We start from the raw sequence: 16,916 nt of genomic DNA, 5'->3' as shown, positions 1-16,916 counted from the left end.
TAAACCATCTAATCTTTTTTCATTTTGGCAGAAATGTATCTTTTCATTGCCAAAAGCCGGTTTGTATCCGCTTCTCAGTACAAGTATGGAAAAACTGAGCTTTTTGAAAACAAGGGGATATATATTTGAAAACACCATTTTCGCATTGTAGTGTGGACTGGGAAACAGAGGTATTTTAAAACGATGACATGTTTAGTCATGTGATGCATATTGAACCGTTTATACAGCTATTGTGCCTGTTATGTGCTATTCACTGTCACACTGTTGCTAAAGATATAATTTGTACACTCTTCAAATTACAGTCCTGCAAAGATGACAGAAAATGTACTCACAATTGCTGTCTGTGGCAAAACATGAGAGCAGTTGCGTTTTAGACCAAACATATAATGGTGATTGAGTGCGACCTGAGTGCATCAGTGAATGGTAAGATATTTGCTAAATAAAACTATCCTGGCAGAAGAATAGCATGATAACTTTTTTTGTCTGTTCCATCTGTATCATCTCAGTGAGCTTTTATGAGGTTTTACGCATGCGCAGTAACGCAAATTTAGCGTTCTCCGATGGTTTAGTGTGGATGAGAAACTTTTGGAAAACACTTGAAAACGCTAGTGTGGACGGAGAGGGTTTTGAAACAAAAATGCCTATCCGAATTAATGTAGACGTAGCCTCAGCAATGAAACTGAAGAAAAATAATGATTCCTCATGCCGGAAATCTGTCAAGGATGGGAAGAAAAAACATAAGTTTGTAAGAACTGATTTTCCTGCTAAGACAAAACTCACCCTGCAATAAAGCACTAAAATGCACCCTGGACAGAAGATCGCAAAGAAAGAACACAGGACATTGTCTTGTCCAAACTTATCTCCTTGTTTATATATGCATCCCCCCTCTCCCTGATTCGAGTCACCAAAAGTTCACTGAGATTGTCTATATATCACATTTGATGTATCTTGTGAATCTTTTGTTTTTCATTTTCATGTTTGGTATCATTTTAAATGTCTGTGCGATTGGTAAAATGATCTTAATTTCATGGCAGTCATTGGTATTATGAGAAAGATTGAAAGCTTAGGAGAACTCTGTTCTCCTCTTTGGGTGGTGTCTCTTCAAGATAGGGCTGTAGTCAAGACCACCTTTGTCGAGTCCAAGACAAGTCCAAGACCAGGACTAGTCGAGTCCAAGTCAAGACCAAGTCCAAAGAGTTTCGAGTCCAAGACAAGGCCGAGTCCAAAAAGGTTCGAGTCCGAGTCAAGCCCGAATCCAGGACAGGAAAAAAAAGTCTTATGCATGACATTACCAAGACAATCATTTTGGGTTATTATTTGTTGATCTAAAAGCAAAAACAATGTCACAACACCCAGGATTTTTAAGTATAGACATTCCCCTTGATATCATATAATCTTCGAATCTAAAGAAAACAAAATGATGACATATGGTGATACCTCATAATAGCAGTGTTAGAACTGATATACAAACACCAACCCACTACTATTACCACTGCTAGGTACTAGTACTGAGCATTTGAGCAACTAAATGACAATATAGCTTCACTCCAGATGTACAGTAGTGTAAGAAGTGACCAGTATTACAGAGTGTACCCCTATGGTTGGTTTATGCCTTCCCTGAAAAAAAGATTGTATTGTATTATATAATTATTTGGACGTGGATTAATGGGAAAGACATTTATTTTCAGAAAACATTAAAGTATGGTTAAACAACAATGAACACAGTGTAATTTAACATATGTTCTTTTTATTTGAGAACAAACTGCAGTTTCCTATTGGAAAACACTCACACACCACTGTGTGTCTCTGTCAGGAATGCATTGCTTACTTTTAGAGTCATCTTTGAGTAACTGATGTCATGTATTTATTATTTCTGAATTGGCTTTTAATAATTTACTTGTGTAATTGGCATGATACATTCTTACCTGACAAATAAATGTTACATCGTGATTTATTCTGAAGTATTCTAAAATCATTATTTTAGTAGATTATGAGGAGGCTGGTGCTACCACAAATCTTAGTCAGGGTAGGTCAAACTAAATGATGTTTTATTAACAAAGTTCGGGAGGAGCACGTTCAGATAATTAACACAAGTGGAGAGCACTCAGCAATCAATGGTATACATTCAGCAGTCTCACCTCAATCCATTGACAGTTTAGCAGCATCCCTCCACCACCCCTTCTCCACACTTCTAGTCCTAACCACTTACATACGGGGGGAGTACTCTGGGTTCGGGCCGAACTCCGAGCTCGGAGCCCTCCCCCTGGACAGCACGCCAAATACGCATTACATTTTACCCCCTCTAATTGTATGTAAGTGTGAACTTGTGAAAGGCGCATGTATGAACGGAGCAGTAGGCACGTCATCTGAAGACCTTTTGATTTCTGTCTATCACTGATTTAGCAAGTTGTATGGAAGTGGCTAAAATAAACTACACTTTTTTGTACGAGTGAGCAGTAGGCAACTGACTTAAGAGGTATTAGCAAACCCTGCATCCTCTGACTATTTTAGAACTGACAAGTTTCTGTGAGATCCACATAAACATGGGGCGTGTGACTCTGTGCGGCATTGGGTCCATAATGAAAGAATAATTGAAAATATGGATACTCGGAATAATCAAAGATCTAAATTAAATCATAATCAATATTTATGATTATTTTCAAATAAGAAACACAATCTAAATTTGATTATCATGTGACATTGGAGTCAGATTAAGCGTAGAGCTAAAGTAATATTGAAACTAAATTCTAATAAATTAAGTGAACTTCGCTGGAGCGCTGAAAAGACATACACGCATTATCCCTTCACCTAGACCGTTGGATTTCCATCGTTGGGCCTGTAGGATTGAAAATAATCCAAGATATTTGAAATGAACCAAGCCATTTGCTTTACTGTTTTCCACCCCCTTTTTCTACCACAAGGACCATTTGGAGTTCCTAAAGGCACATATGGGCTGACAGTGATCAAGACCTGTAGGCCAAGATGTTTTGGGGGTCGATGAACTGTCACACCTTTAGTTCAATGGGGGAAGTTGTAATTATCTGATTGGTCAGTTTGAATGTTTTACAATTGAGTTTTAGTCACATGGTCAGGAAATGATAAAAGAAGATTGAAACTTTTGCTCTGCCTCTTTTGGTGCTCTGGCTCTCTTATTCTCTGGGTCCCTTTCTTGGGGCTCTCTCTCTTTACCTCCTCTTTTCTTTCTTTCTCTCTCTCTCTTTCTCTCTCTGGTAACATTTTACATGCTGGGTAAGATTAATGGTATAAGTTATCATCATCTCATACATCTATTTTGTAACTATTTTAATTGTAACCATAACCATATTTTGTCATTAAACCTTTTCAATTACAAATAATGTGCTAAATAGTTTTGATTTGGTATTGACTTTGAAGTGCCACCTATTGCAATACAATATTGTCACTCTCTATAGCAACGCTTTCCCACATATTAAGTTATTGTAACTGCGCTTATTTACGTCGTTGGTATAAGTGGCAGTGGGTGGAAGAGACAAGAAATGTACAGTTTTCTACCATCTTGCTAATAACATTTCTTTAGTCATTCGGCAGTCTGAAATCCACCCTTACAAGTTTGTTAACTGGACCTCAAAAAAACCTCTGAGAAGCAGAAGACTAATTATTTCTAAGACTCTAAGGCTTACAACAATCGAAAACACAGCTCTCACCCGTCCTATGAATAAGACGGAGGGGGGGAAAGGTCATAGCAGTGGACAATGAGACTTCAGCATTATTCAAGTCAGAAACACAAACGGTGGAGGGAGTTCAATGCATCGGCTATCAGATGCTGTTGAACTTGGAATTTATACTGTGGCCCTCCTTTATTTGTAGCACATATCTCCGTCAGCGGCTGGCTTGTACTCTGGACATTTTAATTAGGTGCTCTTTAATTCACGCTGACCCTCACTGAACTCTCATCAGCCAGCTGGCCCGCTGATAAGAGCCTGTCACTCACGTGGCCTCGGCTCATGGCGGACTTTCTTAATACAGCTCAGCTCTGGATCGCAGCAGAGAGCAGGTAAAACACAAAGGCAGGAGACGAGTTCAAATTCCGTTGTCTTGCTAACCGAGAGCTGATTTGAGCGGCAGTGAAATAGCTGCAGTGAAGCAGGGACATCCATTATTCAATTAAGAGTTCTGAGCTTAATGTGTTTCTGTGCATAAAACAATTACTGTAGATGCACAATTGATGAAATGACTCTTTCTCCAGCCTGCTGCCTCTCACCACCCATATGCTACACCATTCAGGACTACTATCTAGAGAGAAAGGCTTCAACCAGTTGGAAATGAATGACAAAGGCGGCACTGAACCACCAGTGCCAACCTTCACGGTACACTGGCACTGCCAACTAAGACCCTCTGGATCAGCACTATAGCACCAGGCCATAACAACACAGCTGGCCTCATCGCCAACTCATCTTCTAAATCTGCTGTAATATGCCACTTTAATATTACACAAATATTACACTTTTTAATCAATTCAAGTCCATTTCACGTTCATAAATAGAGTTTCGTGCTGTAGATATTTTTCAGGTGATTTTACTGTCACAGTTTGTATTATTGAAGTGCCAATCTTACTAATAACTATGCCTGTAGAGCTTTGAAAGCCATATACGGGAAACAAGATAAGCTACATGACAAAAATATGGAAACCAATTCTAATTAACAGGTTAAGCTCCTTAACCCTCTGAGGTCGACAAACGCGCCCGCGCGTTTTGCTGGATTTTCTTCACATTGTAGCACTATAAACTTAAATTACTCCGTCATTTATGGTCATACAGAAAAAAAGAAATATAAAAAAATTATCTGTGATATTTCTACTTTTGTATGTGTCCACTTACAATCAAATCAAAACATTGTGTTTTTGTAAAATAAAGAAAATAAACAGGGTGTGCTTTCTGCCTCCCCGTCGCGGTGAACTTTTTTTTCTTGAGCACGTCTATAAACTGAAACCAAACTCAGCGAATACTTTTCACACATTTATGAGCCATATACCTTTATAAACATTTAAGTGTGTACTTTTAAATGATCGGATTCAAACTGAAAACAAATATTCTATGTTTAAGTCATTTGTATAAAACCAACAAGATGTCCAGCTTCTCAAACGCTTCCTAATTATTTTTTAATTTGGAAGCGTTTGAGGTAATGAGCGCGTTCGCGTTCCATGTGGAGATTTGCATGTGAATGTCTTTTGCGTGTGAATGTCTTACCTCAAAAGACATTCACATGCAAATCTCCACATGGAACGCGAACGCGCTCATTACCTCAAAAACAAAGCACCAACAAACTTCACAAGTCTCTGCTTTTCGTCGAGTTTGAAAGACGTGCCGTGAGCTTACATTGGCTTTACCTCAGAAGAAGAAGAACGCGATTTGAAGACAAGATAGATGTAAGGTAAGAAATTCTTAAATATTAGTTTGTTATTGTTGCATAAATTTCACATTGCAGTTGAACTGTTGCTAGATATATGGTGAATATTATAATATTTAGACCCGTGTTTACTGTTACTGTGTTTGTGGATATCTGCTCAAACGTAGATATGTATAATATGGTAACCATAATGTTTCATATTTTGGAGCGAGCTCTGGTTTTGAATGTATCATATTTGGAGCGCGATCGAATATAAAAATAGAATAAAATTTATTCCCAAAACATTTTAGAACTATAGTCCCTATTTCTCTTGATATCAGTATGTTCACTTTTTTTTTTTTTTCAGGGACCAGATGCCACTGACATGAGTCTCTGTACATGAACATGGTAAAGTGAAAATCAAACACCTTGGAAATGAAAGGTATGTACAATGTTTTTAGGAATGGCAGAAAGGTCTCTGTCTTTGGATCATTGTTTTCAATAAGTGCTTTTTTGTCATTTGTTGTGTATATTTGGATTATGTTGTGTTGTAAATAAATCCAATCAAAAAGCCATTCTTTTTTAAATCTCCTCATTCTTTGTGCAAGGTTGCTCAGAATGACAGGGCCTGTTAGCTCCTAATAGGGCCATTAGGGAGTGTCTTTGTCTTTCTCAGGTGTGAAAAGTTTGCATTTTAATGAGATGATCCGCCCCTTCGCATATTGCTTTTTCACACAAAACACGTCTTAGAAATTTTTAAATCAATATATTGTCTTCTCTGAATGAGCAGTCAGGGTGATTTTCACATTATAGTTTTGGAGCAAATATTCTAGGCTACGTGATACAATTTTCAAAAGTCTTGTGAAGAAATAATCAGTATGGGTTTCATGACCTTATTTCAGTGACATTTTTTTTTTTTTTTTTTTTCACAAACCACGCATAAATGTCATTATCTCAAAACTACAAACTTTTACATACATGCTGCTGATATATTATTGTAGAAGAGTTTTGTAGTACACAGTATGAGGTATTGTAGTACAGTGTAATCAGACTTTAGCCATGAAAATGTCACAAGTAACAGAAATAAGCACAAATGTCAGAGCATGTCAGAACACCTCCAGGCCCAGAAAACAGCTCAGACCCCAGAGGGTTAATAGCAATAAAGAAAAATCTTAATGCTACCCCATCGAATGGCTGAGGGCGTAAATATGCCAATACGGGACAGTCCGTCAGCGGTCGTGGGCAGAGCATGAGCAATATGACATCATATTGCTCAGATAATCCAAACGGCTTGATAATTGAGAGTGTTTAGTTTAGTGAATGGATTGTTTTCATTGAATGGTGGTTGTGTCCACACACTGCAAAGACACATTTATATGCAAACACCATATAAAAGTGAATTTTGCATCCGATGACCCCTTTAAGAAATGCATACAGATCTGTGTGAAATATAGACTGTATACACACATATATACATTTTTATATTAAAAATAGATTTAAAAAAAAATTATTTCATATATGCACATATTTTTGTTACTGTTAAAACCTATGATTGTCAAAAAATTCAATAAAAATCAAGTTTAATCTCTGAGGAAGAAAGAAAGTAACCTTTTTCTTTTGTTTCTTTACTATAAGAGTAACATATTCAGTTACACAATTTTAATAGATTGAGCCTTGGGATGCCTCAGCACAAAGCATTCACTTTCAAAAATCCACATCCTCTCTCTCGTTCAAAGGCGGCAGAAGAGGCAGATAAGGTCTTGAATTCAAACATTTCTGGATACTGAATTCTTAAACAGCACCTGAATATCACTAAAGTGCTGTAAATGTATAAATGTGTCCGTTGAGCGGCTAGAGGTGAAGGTTCCGTTCAGAATCTGTGCTTATTGCATAGGGGTCTTTCTTCATTCAAAACGCATACACAATGTGTTAGAGAGCACTGTCGGCACAGACAGTTGTAAGTGAATCTACCTTATCCTCACATAACCACGCTGACACGCACGGCTGACTAGGCCTATATATTTCCTCTGCAAAAGACACAAACAACATACCCAATAATTTGATTTCTCCATCGATGTGTGATGTGTGAAAAACATGAATGGGTCGGCCCTCAGACCTCAATGGTTTTGTATTCCTCTGGTACCACAAAACAGCTGGACATTCTCAAAACTAGAAAGACAAATATTGGAACAACTTTGCACACAGACATTGCTGTTTAAACAAGAGCAAATCGTGCTGAATACCAATGCGGCCCAATTGATGCGGTGCCAGTCACGATGTAAGCCGGAGTGCGGCCCTAGAGAAACTTTAGCAGAGCCTCAAAGTATAAATTTGTGTCACATGCACACAACGCACACTGGCTTTTGTTCTAAATCCTAGAGTGCAACTTAAAAAGGCAACATAGACGAAAATGTAGATGGATTAATTATGATGTATATAATATAATTAATTATGATTGACAGTTGACACTAATCATTTCACTTTTTTCTGCACAATATTATAGTATTGTTTCATGTATAAACCCCAAAAAAGCAACATTTTCAGGTCAACTCAAATGTATTAGCGCAGCACTTTTTACAATATTTTTTTCCAATAAATTGCTTGTTTAATAATTAATATTGTGAAATTTTATTGCAATTTAAAACAACAGTTTTCTATTTTAGTATATTTTAAAATGTAGTTTATTCCTGTAATAGCAAAGAAAGAACAGCATTTATTTGAAACAGAAATCTTTCGTAACGTTAGAAATGTCTTTACAATCACTTTTGATCAATTTAATGCATCCTGGCTGAATAAAAGTATTCTTCTTTTTTTTTATTACTGAACAGTAGATACTGACAAAACTATACGCAGACAGTTTGCAATTAAATTAAATTAATATATATTTTTTTAAATCAAGATTACTGTCTGACATTAAACATGGCAGAACAAAACTAAATAAAAATTCAGTAAATGTTACCTTTTTAAATTATGATGCCTAAGACACATCATTTAAGCCCAATTGTAAGACAGCGTTGTGAATTCTATCGCAGAACAGAGAGTGCTGGTGAGGGAAAAAATATATTCGGTACATATTTAGGATGCATTGTGCTGTTAACTTAGAAACAAAGTTTATTTAAACTCCAAGTTTAGTTAAGTTTAGGTGCAATATTGTGGCAGAAGGCAAATATCAAGGCAGCTAACTAGATTGTGGAGCTTTTTTTCCCTCTCTTTTTCTCTCGCCTTTAACAACAAAGCTCACCCCTTTGGGGCATAAAGAGCCAACAGCTGTGGAAAGGTGTGATGGCAGCAGTAAAAGAGCTGATTTTACAGCATTCAAGAAGAGTCAGTGAACTCAGTCACTGTCGGGCCACATAGGGCATTGCAAACATGCCCAGCGCTCACAGACACCACCACCCTTTACCAGAGCCCAGCAGTCGTTTACCCTGCTTAGGTCAGCCGAGTCCTCCCTCCCTTCCCTTGTTTCCTCTCCACTGTGCCAGCAGTTTACAAAGTAATCTGCTCCTGAGCAGACAAGCATCAGTGAGGCTTATCTGAAGCTTTCAGGTGTGCAGACTGGAAGTGAAGACGAAGGGAAACTGTGGCTGCGAGGGAGACAACGGTCATGAATACAGACGCACAAATATGTTTATTGCATCAGCGCAGGAGCCGCATGAAAACAGAGCGAAACAGAATCAGCCCAGTGCGGACAACCTAGAGAGAAGGAGATCAGCACAAAGACACGACTGCTCAGAAAAAAAATTAAATAAAAGAAATTCACCATTTCTGATTCATTAATGGCATAGAACCTATTAACAATAGCATTTGTTTTCCAAGGACAACCGGATCACACGAGGACAACACTAATAAAGATGTAATAGGGTCAAAAACAGTTTGTGATCATAATAGGTTTGAGTGATACAGAAACAATATTCAATGTTTTACAACAATATTTCTTTGACAATATTCAAAAGTTTGTGGTAAGTAAATTGAAACTTTTATTCAGCAAAGATGCATGAAATTGATCAAAAGTGGCAGTAAGTCATTTATAATGTTACAAAAGATTTCAATTTCAAATAAATGCTGGTCTTTTGAACAATCTATTCATTAAAGAATTCTGAAACGTTTCTTGAACAGAAATAAGAGACTTAAAAAATCTTGATTGGTAATGTACATTTAATATCTTGATATTTAATCGCTCTACAGTATTTTATTAAATCAAAATCATTAGTAATCAAGACAGCTTTCACTAAATGAACACAAAGATGAATTATATTTAACATTAATAGTGATTATTATTATTTACAGACACCAACTGAAAAAAGCACATTACATCACAGTCATCATGATACTCAGAATATTGCTTCATTTTATATCAACAGCAAACTCATTGTGAATGTATTGTGAATATTCACGTGAATATATCATCCAGCCCTAGATCGACTCACTCACTAAAAAAACATTCATTTCAGAGTTAGTCAAAAACACATATTACCACATTCCATACAGGATGTATTGTAAATGCTGATCAGTCCTGTTTTGGCCGGAAAATTTAGACAGATACAAGCAGCTTTATACAAAATTAAATAAAAATCAGAAACCTTCCCCTCAAAATCCCTTCACAACCAGTCACAGGAGATACATTTGAGACGCCAATATTACCGGGTGTAAACAGGCCCGTAAAACCCATATGCATCAAAAGCTGAGTTTATTACATGACTTGTGAAAAAAAATTAACAAATTGAAGTAACCATTTAAGCAGACAAAGAAACAGTTAGTTGCATTGGAAGCCACAAGGCAGCAATTATTTTCCAGTCTTGCAATCTTTCTCAAGTGAGAAGCCAATTATGTTTTGCCTTGGCACTACTTTATGAGGTGTTGCCATTACTAGCTAACGATGCATTTTAGAAAAGTTATATCCAATAACGACATTTACACAAAGAGCAGACCGCAGTAGCTACAGTATAGCAGTCCATTCCAGGCAGTAGTGAACCTGTGCATCACATCACTATTGGAGCTCTAAGTATGTCAGCAAATCATTAAGTTTCAATAAGTATTGTCAGTTTTCGGCAAAATAAGTGACGTGATGGTGATGTGGGCATGTCCAGCACTGTAACAAAGATAAGAAAAGTATAACTTTATGCAAATGAGCAGTTATGTGATGACTACGGATTGGAGTAAAACATGAAAATGCATATAGTCCAATGTTACCTGTAACATTCTTAAAGGGATAGTTCAGCCCAAAATTATAATTCTGTCATTATTTACTCACCCTCATGTCCAAACCAAGGTTATAATCGTTAACGAAAACGAACGAAAAAAATGAAAACTAGGTGGGAAAAAACATTGTCGTTAACTGAAATAAAAATAAAAACGAGGCATTACCAAAAAACGATAACTAACTAAAACTGTAATGTGTGTTTGGCCAAACTAACTAAAATAAAATAAAATTATAGAGTAAATGTCCTTAGTTTTCGTCTTTGTCAAGGTCTTTCATTTTTTTAACGCTATTTAAAACACGCAGCGTATTCGTTCAGCTGCATTTCCTTTCCCTGCTCTCTCTCCGTCTCTGTCACTCATGCGTCTCTCACATGCTCACACACGCACGCACACACACACACACACACACAGCCCCTCCCCTCCGTGCACACCGCGTCTCCATGAGAACGAGTGTTCGTTCGACGTTGAAAGCAAGTTCGCGAAAGGTTGGTATCTCTATCTCGTGAACACCTTTACACAATCACACATTAAAAAGTGGTATAAAAATATTTTAAATTCTGAATATAATTTTGTCAGTGTGTTAATGTCGACCCGAGAAGCGATTGCGCCTTCTTTAGAAAGTTAACTAGTCGCAAGTTTGAGGTAAAATGCACTTTTTGGTTGTGGTTGTCGTCACAATCTGACAGAAATGTCTTGTGTGGCTCAAAAATGGGTTGAATACATGCGGTTCATGTATGTCTTCTTTAGTCTGTTGGCTAACGTTATTTGGCACAGTCACTTACACATTTTACACTTACTGCGGAGTCTTGAGACTGTTTACATACATATTTGTGCCCATATGTACATTTTATGTACTGGTGTTGTTATTGTTGAATAAATATTTTCTAAAATTGTATGATGTTTTTGTTGAGTTATTAATAACTCAACAAAAACATCATACAATTTTAGATACATTTGTCAGGGGCAAGATTCAAAAAGGTCAGAAAAAGTACACAATACTTTTTCTGACCTTTTTGAATCTTGCCCCTGACAAATAACCCAAATTACAAAAAAAGACTAAAACTAATAAAAACTAAACTAAAACTAAGCATTTTCAAAAAAATAAAAATAAACTAAACTAGCAAACCCACTTTAAAAACTAATTAAAACTAAACTGAATTTGAAAACAAAAAGTCAAACCGAAATAAAAATAAAAACTAGTGAAAAATGCAAAACTATAATGACCCTGGTCCAAACACGCACCTATAGGACTTTTTGTCTTCTGAGTGTGGAACATAAAAGATAGTAATACTTTACAAGGTCTCATTTGTTAATGTTAGTTAATGTATTAGCTAAATACTCATATATTTTATAGCATTTCATCATTTTTGTTAATGTTAGGTCATTTTCATTGTTAGTTCATGTTAACTAATGTAGTTAACTAATGTTAACAAATGAAACCTTATTGTAAAGTGTTACCAAGAAGGTATTATAAGAAATGAGTCAATGAGTCAATGTTAACCAAAACTGTTTGGTTACCAACTGTCACAGTTATGTTCAGTTTGTTTAGTTTTCATGGACTTTTAGTTTGTATTCTCTAGTCACATGTGTTACTTTGTTTGATTTTTCCGCCACTCATTTGTTACTATGGACACTAACTCTATAATCACAGCTGTTCGGATTTTAGTTTAGTCATAATGTGTATTTAAGATCCTCTTGTTCACTCAGTGTTTGTCCGGTCACCGTTGCATTTAGTGTGTGTTGACTTGCCTGTCTGCTATTTGTATTGTTCTCATTAAACTTCGTATTGGAACTTTATTCTTCATCTTCATCTGCCTTCCTGCAACCACTAGTGACACCAACATTCTTCATCTGTTTTGTGTTCCACAGAAGACAGAAAGCCATACAGCTTTAGAACAACCTGAGGGTGAGTAAATGATGACAGAATTTAAATTATTGGTTGAGCTATCCCTTTAAAAAACTTTAAGTGAATCCAAGATGATGCAAGGTAATCTAAATGTAAAAAATTAATTAAATTAAATTAAATATTCAATATCAACCCACACAGAATAATACAAAATAAAAAAAAATCAAACAATAACCAATATACTCTACTGTATACTTTTTTTACCAGAAAGAAAGATCAGTTGTGCGACCAAAAACACAGCCACTCAGATACAATCACTGTAAGTGTGAACATGGCACATACGAGCTCTCTGAAGTTCTCTCTTTTTACTGAGCACAGCGGGACATACGCGAGGCCACAGAATGATCCCGGCCCTTCTCTCATATTCCCTCTGTGAGCTTCCTTTTTCCAATAAATCGCTGACTTGTCCAATAACTCCCTTTTGTACAACACCAACAATCTCCTAAACCTCATTTTCAAGCCGCTGAAATTCATTAAAAAAAAAAAATTGCAAAGAGAATTTTTGATTTATCTTGTAAGGGTTCTGCATTATGAATTAAGTATGTATTAGGTACACATATGAAACATAATTGAAAATAAGAGACACAAATAAAGGATCTGACAGCTATATGCATGTCAAAAAAACTAGCTGCCATGGTTACTGGAGAACTTTGTGACACAAGGCAGCTTTGTTCTCCTCTCTTTTTTTCTTTCACCTCAAGCAATAAATCTGTGCTACATTTATAATCACAATAATTCTGGCCAGCTCATATGGCTCTGTGTGCACAACATGGCAGGTTTCCAAACAAAAAGCTAAGTGCTGAAGCGGACAAGCGTTGTTTGCAGTCCATCATTGTTTCCGAGCCTAGAAAAATGTAATGTCTGTAGTACAATTAAGCACATCAAACACTCCTTCACCTCTCCGGCACATTCATAAATATTCAATGGACAGTAATAGCCATCCACGGTGCATTCAAGACAAACACGAACAGGGCTTCCACACTACAGCAGGTCTGATTGGAGGGAGCGGAGCTGAAGCTCATTACTATATATCTCATACCTTTGATCTCCGGAGGCGTGAAGCTCTAATCCATCTTGAGGCGCAGGAAGTTGATGGTCTAGTAGTGGGCACTCAGATCCAGAGCAGCACTCCACATCACAGAGTCCAGTACACTCACCACCTTAACCCACTAAACTCTGGGGGACGGACCTGTTGGAAGAGACAGGGAATCAGGTATATATGCCAATGCATATGAAGTATCTCCACCTCTTGGTGTGCATCACAAGGGAAAGTTCAACAAAAAAGGAAAATGTCAATATGAATCTTATAAAGCTCTTGTCATATAACAGCAATTAAGCAGGGACTGTTAAGTATAATTCTGCCATTCGCATTCCGCGACGATCCGTGCACTGTCATTGTGACTACATTTTCGTCATCAGAGTGGTCCGCAGACGTCTACAAACACTGTTCGAGTAAATTTTTGGGTCCGTGCGAACGGTGTGCGTACAACAGCGCATGTGCGAGTAACTTGAGTGCTTGAAAACAAAGTCCACTAGATAGTGCACATGCGCCGGAACACGCAGGGCCGGCGATTGCTATAGGCGAACTAGGCGATTACCTTGGTCAACAAATGTGTTGGGGACGCGGGCGCCCTCTAGTGTCGTCCTTAGGCCTACTTCCCATTAATCATAGAATTAGAACGACAAGCAAAATAAAACATGTTTATTAAACATGATCATCCTAAGGCACCCCCTCAGCCACACGTTTAATTACTTGTCAACCTGATTATTAGATTGAATTGATGATTATTGTCGATCATTTCCTAATGGGGGGGGAGTTGCGTTACGTTACGGTAGGAAAGTGCTCAGCTGCTGGCGCGTTGATCGAAAATGAAGCGGTCTAAACCCTCTGGTGCACAGGGACGAAAACAAAGAAAGGAAGAAGATAAAAAGAAAGCCCAGTATAGAGGTAAGTCTTCTCATCTCAGCCATTAAGGTGTCAAACTAAATAAATTTACTTAGTATTGTGCACAGGCATGTACTGGCCATCGGGACTACCGGGAGATTCCCGGTGGGCCGACGTGCTTTTTGGGCCGATACATCTCATACTTTTATTTTATTTTTGTATTTTTTTGTCTTAACGGCCCATAAAACTCGTACATCGGTGGCCCATTCGTTTTGTTTTGTTTTGCTTAATTGGCGGCGCTGGGTTAGTGCCGGTGTAATGCATTGGTTAAAAAAAAGCAGCGTTAGGTTTTTTTTTTTCTGACAGACCGGCCCATGAAATATGTAGATCAGCGGCCCATTGGTTCTTTTCTTGATTGACACTGGGCTGGCCCAATCACATCTTTAACCCCCTGGGGTCGACTATCGCACCGGCGCGATAGGCTCGCTTTTTTTCTTATCAGTACAAAAGAGACTCAAAATACTCTGTTGACTTTGATCTTGCATACAAGTTTCATACATCAATCGATCCTGTTATTTTTTTTTTGTGTATACTCACAATAAAAACAGTGTTGTGCTTTTTGCCAAATAAAGAAAAATAAACATGATGCGAGTCCTGCATGTTCTCTGTCAGTGAAGTCCATTCTGAAACGCGTCCGAAAATGAACTGTAACTCAGCGAATACTCAGTCAAACAGGCATACAGACACACAGGCATGAAGCTTGAATTCTCTTCTTTTAAATGAAGTAATTGTTATAAAAAACAAATATTCTCAGTTTATGTAATATGTATGAAAAGAGAGAGATGTCAGTCGTTCACATCTCAGCTCATTATGTTTTAATGTGACCCCGCCCACGGAGAGCGCGCGCTATTCAAACACAAATGATCTGAGGCATCCATGCAAACCTGTGAAACGCCCACATCAGCTGGATAAAACACACCGCAAGTTCACTTTCAGACTCATGTACTTTACGACGCTGTGAGGAATAATACTATCTTAATAATAATCCTGGAAAGTTTACCTCAGAAGTGCTGGAAGTTTCATTTCGATGAGCAACAGATCCAGCTGAGGAATAGGTCAGTTCTATATTCGCAATAGGGTCTGTACACGCAAAAAGACTGTTTAAATATGAATCGCGTTTCTGTGTGTGAATGAATGAACGCACAGATGCGCGCTGTTGTGTAGCTACTACAGCTGGTACAAATACTGTTTAAATATGAATCACGTTTTTGTGTGTGAATGAATGAACAGCTTTTACCAAACTCTACTGCTATTCTGAGATGAGTAAAAATCGACTACAAAAATCGGATAGATTATAAAGTTTTTACTGTAAAACACTGCCACATCAAATAAGCTTATAATATTGCCAATTTTTGCTCATATGTTAAATATATATATATAGTATGTTTTGTCAAAAATATCAGGTATCAATTAATTATGGATATAAACAAGTAAACAACAATTAATGTCAAATGCATTCACATTTTATTTGAATAAAGTAGGGCTGCACGATTATGACAAAAATCATAATTGTCGATTATTCCCTTGAAATTGTAATTGTAATTATTAATTACGATTATCACAACATTGAATGATGTTTTGAATAGTTTGGCCATGGGACCCACATTCCCCCATTGTCATCAAGCCGCGGCCCACCTTTTTAGGAATTATATAGGCCTATTATAATACATTTGTTTACACAAAAATTGTTGACACACAAGTTCTGTCCCCCTTTACTTAACATACAATTTTTTTTTTAAGAATATGACAAATACTGATAAACAGTAGGCACTGCGAGGTTAAGCTATTAAATAGCAGTCCCAAACTAGTTTTTGTTAATACAATCTTGGTATGAGCCACCACAGTCATATAAAAATATACAAAATAACCAGTAAGTGCCATTTTGTTATGGAAACAAACAACAGTTAGGCTACCATGGTGATACACAATACTTAGAAGAACTGGTAAAGAAACATGGAAACTGCTCCTGATAAATAGCAACACATGACGTACCAATAACGTAATTTATTGGTAATTTACTTTTATTTCGTAACTTACAAATTTACGACGTTGCATGCTCGTATTTATTTTGCGCTTTAGTGAAGTGATACAGCGGGCTCCGGCGCATTTGCGCGAGCAATTGAAGAGTACGCGCTACTACAGTATAGCGGCTGAGAGGACAGGAAAGTCCGTTTTTCTGATGTGAGAGACTTTGCGCTGCTTGTTGTCTTTGCGCTGCTGCTGGCACGTCACGCATGGCGACGACGTCACAGATCGGCAGACTGAATCGAGTAACGTTTAACGCCTTTATCATTAAAAGTGCTAAGAAAAAACATCCATATAAAGTCTGACGTGCTTAAATCCAATGCGTTATTTCCTAGTATCGATACAATCGATTCATTACCTTTTAAAACGATTTTAGATCGATATATGTCGTCCAGAAGGCCAACTTGCCGAGCACAGATCGATGTAGTTGGATCATAGGAATATAAATCGATACATCGATGTAGTTGATGAATCGTT

At 37.3% G+C, this 16,916-nt stretch overlaps 1 protein-coding gene across 1 annotated transcript in view; it reads right to left on the bottom strand.

Annotated features, from left to right (window-relative positions):
- grik4 (glutamate receptor, ionotropic, kainate 4) overlaps positions 1 to 16,916 on the bottom strand; it is a 426,911-nt gene that overhangs the window by 292,531 nt on the left and 117,464 nt on the right. The window contains exon 2 of the mRNA XM_084418348.1: positions 13,509 to 13,658. The gene's annotated coding sequence lies outside the window, so the exon portion shown is untranslated. The remainder of the gene's footprint in view (positions 1 to 13,508; positions 13,659 to 16,916) is intronic.

This window comes from Rutilus rutilus (genome assembly GCF_951802725.1).
Source record: "Rutilus rutilus genome assembly, chromosome: 9".
Classification (NCBI taxonomy): domain Eukaryota; kingdom Metazoa; phylum Chordata; class Actinopteri; order Cypriniformes; family Leuciscidae; genus Rutilus; species Rutilus rutilus.
This window is presented reverse-complemented; position numbering and strand designations above follow the sequence as displayed.